Below are 12,278 nucleotides of genomic sequence, written 5' to 3'. Positions count from 1 at the left end.
CTGCAACCGCAGAGTTAAAAAGCTGCAACCCAGCGAAATAGAAAGCTTCAACCGGCGAAGGAGGAAGCTTCAACCATGGAAAAACTTCAATGTGTGTGGAAGAAAAACTTCAAACAACGGAAAAAAGTTCCAACCGGCAAGGAAAAAAGCTTCTACCGGGCGTCGACATAGTGAACGATGGTGCGAGGGGCAACACCAGGAGCTGCGGCCCAGGCATGGCGGTGCTAGAGCAGCGGAGGCTAATTTGCTGCCATAGAATGACGGCAGATAATGCGACGAGGTCTTGGCATGAGTAGCCCGGCGACGACGAGAAGTGTTGCATCAATGGGGGAGCAGAACTGGTGCCGGGTGCTGCGAGGATGGCGAGGATGGCGGCCAGCGGCGGGGATGGCGAGCAGCCTGGCGACGGCAAGTAGTGCTGCGTCAACGGGGGAGCTGCGCGTTGGGAAAGAAGAGGCAGGAGGAGGCAGAGATACAGATCTGACGGCCCTACGCAATTGGATCTGATGACTACGGTGTGACCGTCCCAAATTTGGCCCGGCGCACCGGCGCAGATCAGTGGTCATTAGTAAATATAAGATACAGGAGAGGAAGGGGCCCGAAGAGAGGATGTCCTTGTAGGAAGGAAACGCGAGGCTAGACACGCAAGCGGTGGAGACGAACGAAGGAGAAAGGAAGACGGATGCAGGTTTTTTGCGAGGTCCAACTGCTTGCCCCTTTTTCTTTCTTTCTTCTCTTATTATACGCTAACAGAACTGAAACGTAAAACCAACTCAGAACGGGTAAGTTGGCCGTGCCAGTCCACCCGATTGTCGTGGTGTTGCCATCACGCAAACATGCACGGTCATCAAAATTCAGCGTGGCAGCCGCAGCTTTGACATCACGGTCGATCCTGAAACAGCTGCCATGGAATACGGCATCCTGGCGGTGGTTACAGATGGTCCATGGTAGAAGGACACTGGTAGAAAAAGGGCCTATTGTTCTGGTTGGTGAGGGCCCAGAACCGGGACTAAAGGGTCGGTACTAATGCTCTGGCCCTTTAGTCCCGGTTCAGTCCAGAACGGGATAGATGGGCCTCCACGTGGCCTGTGCGCCGAGCCCAGGCAGGAGGGCCTTTGGTCCCGGTTGGTGGCACCAACCAGGACCAAAAGGCATCCACGCGTCAGCATCTCTGTGGCTTGGGTTTTTGTTATTTTTAAAGGGGGGGGGGGGGTTGGGGGTTTTGGGGGGTTAATTTAGGTGTTCCATATATTGTGTTAGCTAGCTAATTAATAGAGAGAAGTGTCCTCTCTTTTGTTCGTGCTTGGTCGACGCTACGTTCTATACATAGAGAGGCCCTCGACACGCTAGCTAGTAAGAAAATGAAGGGAACCATTAAGTACAGAAGTTCATCATGCATACCGAGAGAAGTGATCGATCGACATCTCCTTCTCCGAGAGATTGGTCGAACAACAAGTTTTCGTATTATCTATCCGACGCTACTGGCTACATACATATACAATATGTAAGATCTCTTAATTACAATCCCCTAGCATTTGAAATCAACTTCCACATGGTATTCTCCGGCTTTATTGATGACGTGGTCAAGAAAGAATCCCACCAATTCCTCTTGAATTGCTTTCATGCGATCTTGTGGTAGGAGTTCATTCCGCATCTGCCACGTCTAATTTGAAGAAGGGGGTTAATTAATACATATATATGAATGAAACTAAACAGAAATGATGGTGTAATAAAATGAAATTGTGAATATTATTGCTTACGCACTTCATATTGTCTTTTAGAGTAGCCCCGCTTATTTTTTAAAGTCGCGTTGTAGATGAACTCGCACATGTAGTATCCACAGAAATTATTCCCTTCTTCCTACCACAAGCACTTTACGAGAAATAGAGGTCAATTAAACTGATAATGAAGCATTATAAATAGCATTTATGAAAGTATAGCTACCGAATCAACGGGAGATGCGCGTAACTAGCTAGCCAGTAGTACTTACTTTCGGGTATGTATATCGCAGCTCCTTCGGCAGTCCCGGAACTTCTGCGGCGAACTGTTTCCAAACCCTGCAAGAAAAAAAATAATTATTATTACTTGAGATATCAGGAAATGAACAAAAAGCTGCTGATATGGTGCGATAATGATCGAGTGAACTTACTTGTTGAGCAATTTAGTCATGTCCGCATAGGCTTCGGGATCTTTTCGTCTCGAGTCTAAGTCGGTTACTAGTCCCCGCTCAAGCTTACTCTCCAGAAGAACATAGTGGAAGCTGCACACGCATGCATAACTCATCAATTACATTACTATAACCTCGCACGAGTAATAAGGGAAACTGAATATGCACACGACAGTAACACTCACTTGAAGTTGTAAGGAAAGAGTATGGTATCTTTGTTTTGATTTTTGATCAACGATTGCAGCAAGTTGGCCTCGGCCTCTTCGGCGTGCTTTTTAACCTGAATTTCATCTATGTTATTTGTGTTAATGAACCCAATATCATAAATTTCTTGTTTTCTGCACTCGACGATCTTCAATCTGCATAATATATTGAGGATAATTAATTATAAATACATGCAATGAAAGAGCCGAGCTATATATAGAGACTTAATTAATGACAGAAATAGTACTTAAGATAGTAGCAAAAGACCGTTAATTTATCGAGGGCCTTTTGATTGAAGAACGAACTCCTCAAATGGAACAGGCAACAGATCAGTTCCAACGAGGTCGTGCTCCTCTTTAATGTTCAGACACAAAGTATTCGTCCCCCGAGACTCTCTGCAGGTTTTCATGTACCAATTATGGAATCTTCGCATCATCGTTGTTAGAGATTTTTCATCTTTGACGAGAGGCTTCCCGTACTCGTATCTGTGTATGTCCACCTCCATGAAATCAGGAAGTTGATCGTCAGGCAGGTAATCCGCAAGATTGCCATAACCGTCCACCGTCCCCGGAGCATTAGCGACGATGTCGCCGCTAGACACATTGAGCAGGGGGCACGATTGGTTTGCTTGTTCGCCGAGCTGGTCAATTTTTTTTGCAGCTGCTCGTTCTCTTGACCTTTGATGTCTGACAGTACTTCCCGACCTCTCCGCTTGGAGATATGTCTGTTCAGTAATGCGCTCATAGTTGGTTCTCGGCGGAGACTTTGCCGGTTTCCTCAGGGCATCAAGAGTGGGCTTTGCTTTCACCGGATCTACCTTCTCCTCTGGAGGTGGATGTCTCTTTGCTTTCAACCCTTCAAAAAAGTCGTCCACTTCGGCCTACACGATCTTTGCGTTTTCCTTCTTGGTCCACTCGTACGGTAACTTCTCTAGAGGCTTGAGAGAAGGACCGTATCTGTGTTGCCTCCCGCCTCTGGCTATACTGCTAGACGCCGGAGCAGATGGAGCGGCTGCGGCGTCTGTCTTCTTTCGTGCTTGCTTACGAGGCGGAGGAGAAGGACTACGACACGCCGGAGCAGCCGGAGCGGCGGGGGGTCTCTTCCGCCCTTGCTGACGAGGCGGAGAAGGAGGAGGCTGGCTGCTCGGGCGCGCCGGCGCAGGCGGAGAAGGAGGCGGAGTGCCGCCACGCGCCGGAGAAGGAGGCAGAGGAGGAGGCTGTGGAGGAGGCGGCGTGCCCTGACTCGCCGGAGGAGGAGGAGGAGGCGGAGGCGTCCAGTTGGGAAGGTTGATGAGATCCTTCCGCCATAGGCATGGAGTCTTCAGAGCAGAACCCAGCTGAGTCTCCCCTTCACCGGTAGGGTGGTCAAGCCGGAGGTCCTCAAATCCCTCCGTTATTTCATCCACCATCACCCTAGCATATCCTTCTGGAATCGGCCGGCAGTGAAAAGTTGCGCCGGATTCAGTAGGATAAACAGAGCCAACAGCCGCCTTGACCTTCAAGTTCATCAATTCCGTCATAAGGTGGCAATTTTGAGACTCCGTGATAGCATCCACGGGAAAGCTGGCAGGAGCCGTCAAGGCATGCTCCGGCTAAAGCAGCTCGGTGGAAGCCACGCTGCTTCTCGGCTGAGATGGCGGGGTAGCTTCGGGGGAAGCTTCGGCAGGTCGTTTGCTTCGATTTGCTTCTCGTTCCTCTATCGCTTGTACCCTTGCATGCAGCGCCTGCAGTTCGGTCTGCTTGTGTCCTCGAGAGTTTTGGTCGAGCGAGAGGGCCGAGGGGGGTGCTGCCGTGGTATAAGTTATCACGGTCGAGAGGGGGTATATATATCGACCACCCCTCATGTCGAAGTTATCCGGGAGGGGGTTATATCGACAACAATGCGACATACATATACATGGGAAAATAATATTATCGAGGAGGGGGTATATCGACCCCCCCCTCGTGTTGAAGTTATCGGAAGGGGTATATGGACGACGACAGACCCGATAAAACATAAGAAAACGAAGAAGAAATAAAAAGAGGAGAAGAAGAAAGGAATAGAGGAGAAGATCGAAGAAGAAAAAGAAAAAAAAGGAGGAGAAGAGGAAAGGAATAGAGGAGAAGAAGAAAAAATAGAAATTTGAATACTTGAAATTCAACAGAACCCCTGTTTTCTTCTTTTTCTTCTTTAACCATAAATCCAAAAAAATTTCTACCTCCTTTCTTTTTCATGTATTTTTCTGATCAGGAAAAATACAAAATTATGTCAGTTATTTTGAAGTTATTCTAATCTCGTACACACACAAATTTGCAATTATTCATCTACTACTGGAATTTGGATTTATTTTATCGATGCAAATTGGATTTGGATAGAAGGGTACATTCTTTCTAATATTTTAGATAGAAGAAACATTTCTTCTATCTAAAATATTAGAAAGAATTTTGCTGATTTATTTATTGCTATATGCAATTTATGGAATTGATACACCATTTAATTGATATCATTTAGCAAAATGAAACACAGCATATGCATCCATCTTTTGGCTCGAGAATTTCACGGGATAGAGATATGGTATAAGAAATAGACTATTAAGTAACTCTAAATGAATTGTGGATACATCTGTATCCTTAACATACTGAAACGATTGTCATTATTCGTATCAAACCAATAGCGATTCATACAAGCTAAATCTTCTAATCAATGGTGGGCCAATAATGAATTTTTTTGCATATGTATTAAGACGCTTGGCCTGATTTCGAAATTGTCCAGAGTTTTATATGTTGTTTTCATTGCAAAATGATGGGTCTCCTTCCAGAACTTTCCAATTACGAGTACGAGAATTGAAAGACATGAAAATTCTCAATTCTCTACGGCGTCTAGTAGATAGAAACAAGAAAATCAGAAGAATCTTTCTCTCTATTCACTATCATTCCGCGTCTTTGACTTCTATTAGTTTCTTTTCTTCTTTAATGCAATAGCTATAGTTTGATATAAGAATCCATTTCTCAAAGTAATGGAAACCATTCTCTTATAGGAAATGGTTCGAAAATCGCTATTCCACCTTTTAGGTATCGTGAAAAGTGATACCTGTGAAGATCGTGCATTTCAGTCAAATTCAGATCCGTTTTTCGAGTCCATGATATAATATAACCAAATTGGATAGATCTTCCACCTGTTTAGCTAAGAAAGAATAGATACAGAGGTGGATAATAGATCGATATGAAGATCATGAGCTGCCCCATAATGAAATCGCCAGTAGTCGCGAATATCTCCTTCTTCCCTAATCCAAGATTGGAGAAAGAAGATCTAAGAGGGACCTATGGAGAATGTAGTCAGAAATCCATAATAGAGTCCGACCACAACGACCGAATTAATTATCCTCATCGAGAAACTTAGACTACTAAATAGAAAAGATTTGAAAATCATGGCATGGGTCTCCTTTTTTTCTTTCTTTAGAGTTTTCTATATGCACAATTTCTCGATGTTTCGATGAGAATTTCTTGACTTTCCATATATAGAAAGAGATAGACTATAAATGACATCTCTTATGTCAATAAGACCAAAGGGATGGATATTAAATGATAGGAAGTGCTAGGAAGTGAAATAGAATGAAATAGAGCCACTTTGGGCTTCCCTATGAAATGAGGCATGGAACGGAGCCACTACGAAGAAATTATGGGAGTTACGAAAGAAGCTTCGGACTCATATTGTTCATGGGTTGAGAGCGGGAGTTGAACTCTAGGAGGTCGAATCCCCCCTTGTTCCTCAGTAGCTCAGTGGTAGAGCGGTCGGCTGTTAACTGACTGGTCGTAGGTTCGAATCCTACTTGGGGAGATTTTATTCATTCTTTAATGTAAGAATTTTAATGTAAGAATAAAGAATTGAATTAAAGGGCTTGCTTTGACCCTTAGGAGTAGGTAACCCGTTCGCTATCCTTGTTTCTATTTCTATTGCATTCTATCTCATCGTATCACATTCTGTTCTACGATTCCACTTCGACAAAAGGAAAGAGCATACCTAAGTTCAATAGCTTTACGTCCGCTATCCCGATCATGATTTTCCTACCCTCAGGGGGAAAGTAAAGGCCCTTCCCCCTTTGGAAGGCTGTGGGCGAGGAGGGATTCGAACCCCCGACACCGTGGTTCGTAGCCACGTGCTCTAATCCTCTGAGCTACAGGCCCAGCTGTCTCCACTGGATCTCTTCCCGGGGGTACCCTTCATTTCAGGTTAAGAAGATGGGAAAGCGCCTTTCTCTCTATAAGAAAAAATAGAAATTTTTTCTATTTTTTCTTCTTCTCATCTATTCCTTTCTTCTTCTTCTCTTCCTTTTCTTCTTTTTTCTTCTTCTTATTTATTTCTCCTCTTCTTCCTCTTCTTATTTATTTTTTCCTCTCACTCTTTTTCTTCTTCTTCCTTCTTAAAAATACATGAAGTAGTATTGCTTGTTTTTTTAAATAATGTTCAAATATAAATTTTAGAAGTAAAGGTTTTGCCTAATGTTCAAAAAAGTAAAGGTTTTGCCTAATTCATTGTTCATATGAATATACAAACATTTGCATATTTACAATAATTAATATCACCAAAAAATCTACGAACAGAAAAAATACTATTTTTTCTAAAAATCTATCTTTTGCATATATACATGAACATATATATACATAGAGAACATATATACATACATATATACATTTTTATAAAAATGCAAAAAACAAAAAATCTAAAAATAGGACATATAAACAGAAGGGCAGGGGCGGCGGGGCGGCGCGCGGCGCCAGCGCAGGGCAGGGGTAGCGGCGTGGTGGCCACGCGGGACAGGGGCGGCGCACGGCGGCCGCGCAGGGCAGGGGCGGCGGCGCGGCGGCCGCGCAGGACAGGGGCGCGGGATGGGAGGGGCGCGGGAGCAGGCTGTGCTCACAGGGGGCGGCGGCGACGGCGAAGGCGAGCAGCCTGACGGCGTCGGTGGCGGCGGTGACGGTGAAGGCGAGCAGCCTGACGGCGTCGGTGGCGGCGGCGAGGGCAAGGTGGAGCAGGGGCGTCGAGCGGCGACGGCGACGAGGAGGAGCAGGGGCTGTCGGGGGAGAAGTGGGTGATTTGGTCGAAAACTGCTAAGTGCTGCTTATATAGCAAATCCTTTAGTCCCGGTTGGTGGCACCAACCGGGACTAATGCACCCTTTAGTCTCGGTTGGTGCCACCAACCGGGACCAAATGCCTCTTTTCAGCAGCCCAAAGGGCGGGAAGCGGCGGCCTTTGGTCCCGGTTGGTGGCACCAACCGGGACTAAAAGGTGGCATTGGTGCCACGAACCGGGACCAATGCCCCCTTTAGTCCCGGTTGGTGCCACCAACCGGGACCAAAGGCCTTATACAACGGGGTGGTGGTGGGAGTTTAGTCCCACCTCGCTAGTTGAGAGGGGCGCGAAGTGGTTTATAAGCCCCACTTCCGCACCCCTCTCGAGCTCCTCTCCATTGCAGGCTTACGGGCCTAATTATGACTGCTATGCCTGATGGGCCTACTGGGCCTCCTACGGGCCTGAATCCTGGCCCATGGTAGGGTTTCTAGTCGTATTTAGGCCGTGGGGGCCCAGTAGGAGGCACTTTTTGGTTTTTTTGTTTTGTTTTCTATATTTTTTTTTGTTTTTTCTTTATTTTTTAATTCTTTTTGCTTTTAGTTTTAGAAAAATTGTAAACTTTCTATTAGTGCCATTAGTTTTCAAATTTGAAAACACTTTTTTTGTTTTTTTGTTTTCTTTCTTGCTTTACTTATTTTATTTTGTTTCTACTTACAGCAAAATACTTATTGTTGCTATTTTTATTTTTTCCCAGTTTTTTGTTTTGTTTTCTGCATTATTTATTCTCTTTTGTTTTTTGCTTTATTTTTTAATTCTTTTTTGCTTTTAGTTTTAGAAAAATTATAAACTTTCTGTTAGTGCCATTAGTTTTCAAATTTAAATACACTTTTTTTTGTTTTTTTGTTTTCTTTGTTGCTTTATTTATTTTATTTTGTTTCTACTTACAACAAAATACTTATTGTTGCTATTTTTATTTTGTTTCCATTTTTTGTTTTGTTTTTTGCATTATTTATTTTCTTTTGTTTTTTGCTTTATTTTTTAATTCTTTTTGCTTTTAGGTCAGCAAAATTATAAACTTCCTGTTAGTGCCATTAGTTTTAGAAAAATTATAAACTTTCTGTTAGTGCCATTAGTTTTCAAATTTATATAGATAAAATTTGAATTCTTTGAAATTTGTGTGAATCACAAGTTTGTGATTAACTTTACTAAAAAAATGAACATAGATGCGCCTATAGAGAAAATTCAACCTAAATTCTTAATAAATTTCTATATATTTCAGAGAAATTCACTATGAATTTAGGTCAAATTCCCTGTATAGGGGCATCTATTTTCACTTTTAGAGGAGCTCAACAAGGCAGAAAGGGACGGGCTTATAAACCGGTGTGAGCGCCCTTCGGTTGGCGAGGTGGGACTAAACTCTGAGCGCAACAAGGACCAACCCTTTAGTCCCGGTTTGTGGCACAAACCGGGACTAATGGTCTTGGGCCAGGGGCGAGGCGCATTGGTCCTGGTTCGTGCGTGGAATCGGGACCAAAAGGTCCAGACGAACCGGGACCAATGGCCCATGTGGCTGCCCTCTTGAGAGTGTTCTTGGTGAGAACATAGTTGACAAGGAGCGAACCGGGATTAATGGTATTATGAGGGCCGAACCATAAGATATTAAAGCATTTCAAATGAACTCTGAAAAAGTTGAAAGTTGGCATGGTATCATAAATTCACCCACATAGCATGTGCATGTACAAAACGGACAATGGTATCATACTCGTCTGTTACATAGTTGGCATGGTATCATCATAATAGTTGCGGGAGAAAGTCTTCACTTTTTCTTATTGCGCCGTAACCATGGATAATCTTCATCGTTTATCAGGATGCTTGGGGTCAGCCTTGACTTTGAAGGGAGGAATTTCATGAAACTTTTCATAATCTTCAGACATGTCTGTCTTGCCCTCCACTCCCACGATGTCCCTTTTTCCTGAAAGAACTATGTGGCGCTTTGGCTCATCGTATGATGTATTCACTTCCTTATCTTTTCTTTTTCTCGGTCTGGTAGACATGTCCTTCACATAGATAACCTGTGCCACATCATTGGCTAGGATGAACGGTTCGTCAGTGTACCCAAGATTTTTCAGATCCACTGTTGTCATTCCGTACTGTGGGTCTACCTGTACCCTGCCTCCTGACAGATTGACCCATTTGCACTTCAACAAAGGGACCTTAAAATCATGTCCATAGTCAAGTTCCCATATGTCCACTATGTAACCATAATATGTGTCCTTTCCCCTCTCGGTTGTTACATCAAAGCGGACACTGCTGTTTTGGTTGGTGCTCTTTAGATCTTGGTAAATCGTGTAAAATGTATTCCGTTTATTTCGTATCCTTTCCAAATCGTAACAGTCAAAGATGGTCCCCTGGAAAACAAGTACAACTCATCACAAACAGTCTTGTCACCTCTGAGACGTGTTTCCAACCAACTGCTGAAAGTCCTGATGTGTTCACATGTAATCCAGTCCTCGCACTGCTCCGGGTGTTTGGAGCGCAGACTGTTCTTGTGTTCATCGACATATGGGGTCACCAAGGTAGAGTTCTGTAGAACTGTGTAGTGTGCTTGAGACCAAGAATATCCGTCCCTTCATATTATTGAGTCCCTTCCAAGCGTGCCTTTTCCAGTCAGTCTCCCCTCATACCGCGATTTAGGGAGACCTATCTTCTTAAGGCCAGGAATAAAGTCAACACAAAACCCGATGACATCCTCTGTTTGATGGCCCATGGAGATGCTTCCTTCTGGCCTAGCGCGGTTATGGACATATTTCTTCTGGCCTAGGGGTACATATTGTGTAGAAATACGGGGCCCAGAATGACAATCTCGTCAACTAGATGAACTAGGACGTGCGTCATGATATTGAAGAAGGATGGTGGGAACACCAGCTTGAAACTGACAAGACATTGCACCACATCACTCCTTAGCCTTGGTATGATTTCTGGATCGATCACCTTCTGAGAGATTGCATTGAGGAATGCACATAGCTTCACAATGGCTAATCGGACGTTTTCTGGTAGAAGCCCTGTCGGGGATATAACTATTTGTGTAAGCTGCCCAGGAGGGGCCGGGTTACACAAGGAAGACTCGCCAGATCGAGCCTGTAATCAAGCATGAAGATGGCGGTTCAATAAAAGGCTTAAGGCCCACAGGCGACTTAAGGCCCGTTGTAGTAAACCGCCATAATGGCATGACTTGTATCATAAGGTAGATTTAACTAGTCACCGAGCAGGACACTATTTATGAGCCGGCCGGGACTCTGTAAGCCGCAGGGCATCAACCCGTGTATATAAGGGGGCGACCCGCCGGCGGCTAAGGGCAAGAAACAACGGATCGAGAGCTGGGCATAGAGTATCTCGCTCCCTGGTCATCGAAACATCAAGCAATACCAACCCAACTAGACGTAGGACTTCCTTCACCGCAAGGGGCCGAACTAGTATAAACCTCTCGTGTCCTTTGTCCCGATTAACCCCTTTAAGCTTCCTAGTTGCGATGGCTCCACGACTAAGTCCTTGCAAGAGGACATCTGCCGTGACAATTCCACGACAGTTGGCACCCACCGTGGGGCCAGCGCATGGTGGATTTGAGTTCTTGAAGGGCAGCTTCGAAGGGCTCAAGGGATACGCAGTAGGCCGGATGACCAAGAGTCGTCGCGGCAAGATCTACATCGACAACGAAGGCTGGGGCCCCGATGCCAACTCAATTGAGTACGGGTACCGGGTCCCCTTTGGCGGAATCCACGTCTTCATCGGCCGGATCGGTGAGCCGGGCCCTGAGCCGGACAACTGCACCTACCTCGTTGATACGGCTCAACGTGCGAGATCCGCCCGAGCTCAACCTATCGTGAAGCATGCCTTCGTGGGCTGCGTCCACGGAGAGGAAGTTCCTGAAGGATCTAAAGATGGTGGATAGACGGCCGTCCCCTCGGATGATGATTCGTCCGCCGGTTCAACAGATTCTTTATATCAAATCCAAGAGGGCATGCTTGGGGGCTGTTCTGACGGCTCTAGCACTCCGGATTTCTGTGAGCCGCTAAGCTGGGCAGGAGTCTTCATGGCTGGTACTCAACCTGGTCAAAACTCAACGGCTGTAACAGCAATAACATCCGGGTCAGGAGCGGCCAGGGCAGGAGGACCTGCGCGCCCGCCGGCTCAGGTGCTGATGGATCTTATGGATAAACTGACGGCCCTGTTAACCACCACGGTTATTCCGGCAAATCAAGATGAGCATAACGCGGAGGTGGCAAGGGTGCGTGAGGAGATAGCCCAGGCCAAGGAGGCCTTGGCAGCTGAGGATACCAAGTTAGCTACAGAGCGGGCGGCTTTGGACGCGCGGGCGTAGCAACTCCAGTCAGAGGCTTTCCAGCTTAATATGAGCTTGAACGCATCCAATGAGGTGATGAGGAGGAGACATCAGAAAACCCAGTCCCGGTTGCCTCCGGCTTATGACCCTCGGGACCTCTTCGCTACAACCGGTGCCAGCCCTAGCAACCCGCCCGGAACAAATCAGTTCACACCAGCCGGCGCGGGGGGATGGGGGGGGGGGGGGCGGCTCAGCTTCAAGAGATGGCACCTCTGCATGGGAGTATGGCCCCGCCCCATTATGTACCAATACCACCGGGTCACTTCTCCAACCCCATGGAGAACTTGATAGCAGCCTTGGCGCGTTTGGCGGCTCTCCCAGTGGACGGTGACGACCCGACAGCGGTGGAGACCCGGAGGGTCAGAGATCTTATTCAGACGGCCCTGACGCAACAAGAGACCTATTCTTACAGCCGGGACAGGATTCATTCCACTCCTCCGCCTTGGCTAGCACAGCCT

General features: G+C 46.0%; 2 non-coding genes across 2 annotated transcripts; one reads left to right on the top strand and one right to left on the bottom strand.

Moving 5' to 3' along the window:
• The first annotated feature begins 6,115 nt into the window (after positions 1-6,115).
• Positions 6,116-6,187, top strand: TRNAN-GUU (transfer RNA asparagine (anticodon GUU)). Its single transcript has one exon. It is a non-coding gene; the product is annotated as a tRNA-Asn (tRNA).
• Positions 6,188-6,460: 273 nt separating this feature from the next.
• TRNAR-ACG (transfer RNA arginine (anticodon ACG)) lies at positions 6,461-6,534 on the bottom strand. Its single transcript has one exon. It is a non-coding gene; the product is annotated as a tRNA-Arg (tRNA).
• Between the last annotated feature and the right edge of the window lie 5,744 nt (positions 6,535-12,278).

The sequence above is a fragment of the Triticum aestivum genome, chromosome 3B, assembly GCF_018294505.1.
Source record: "Triticum aestivum cultivar Chinese Spring chromosome 3B, IWGSC CS RefSeq v2.1, whole genome shotgun sequence".
Classification (NCBI taxonomy): Eukaryota; Viridiplantae; Streptophyta; class Magnoliopsida; order Poales; family Poaceae; genus Triticum; species Triticum aestivum.
The sequence above is the reverse complement of the archived record's forward strand: the minus strand, read 5'-3'. Positions and strand labels throughout refer to the sequence as shown.